Below are 941 nucleotides of genomic sequence, written 5' to 3'. Positions count from 1 at the left end.
TCTGGAGGTTGTAAAGACCTCACTAGACCTACTCCCATAATTTACATTTTAAGATAACAGGATTAGCCAGAAGGTTTTTTCCAGAGACTGTCCTCAAGCAGTATACATTATTGTTATATAATCTTAAGGAATGTAGAGGGGAAAAAAAAGTTTGTCCTTTCTTCCTCCTTGAGAATTCCAGAACCCTCTCTCCTTGGGGACCCCTAGACTTCTTACCAACCTGCCTGGGAAATGACTCTCAACAGTATTAACAGTTGTTCATGATTTCTTATGTTAGACTGTAGAAGTGACAAGAATAATTGAGATATTCTTACTTGTAGTTGTTTCTGATTTTCTTTTAAACTCTTCAGACCTCTATTCTCGATGTGAGACTATCTAAACTCATACTAGCACAGAAATGCAGTTAGTAAGTTTTGATTCCTAAGTCTGGAATATTAGGTAATAACAAGCATTTAAAATTCATTTTCCAAAGACAATAAATTAGTATAATCATTAAACAGGCTTCTAAGAAATGATTTAATGGTTACTTCTATAGACAGCTTGTTAATAAGTTTTTTTTTTTAATTGGTTTTACTTCATGTATCTGTACTTAAAGCTGCTATATCATATCACCAAAAATGAGAACTTACTTACTGTTTAAGTCTTAGAAAGACACTTTTAAAAATACATTTTTGTATGTGTTAATATATATGTTTTAAAGGGAATGACACCTCCCCCAAATTTCTTTCCTTGCAAACACACACACATGCGTGCACACACACACACCTCTCTCTGAGGCCATACCATATTTTGCTAATGTCAAGAAAATATAATGGGATGAATGACTGATAATTATAAAGCTGCTAGTTCTTCCAAAATTAACTTGTAGACCTAACAAGATTTCAAACAAAGTCCCAACAGGAATTCTTGTATGAAGTTGAAAGATGATTTTATCAGTGTCC

This window comes from Bison bison, unplaced genomic scaffold, assembly GCF_000754665.1.
Source record: "Bison bison bison isolate TAMUID 2011002044 unplaced genomic scaffold, Bison_UMD1.0 scf7180017850858, whole genome shotgun sequence".
NCBI lineage: Eukaryota > Metazoa > Chordata > Mammalia > Artiodactyla > Bovidae > Bison > Bison bison.
The sequence above is the reverse complement of the archived record's forward strand: the minus strand, read 5'-3'. Positions refer to the sequence as shown.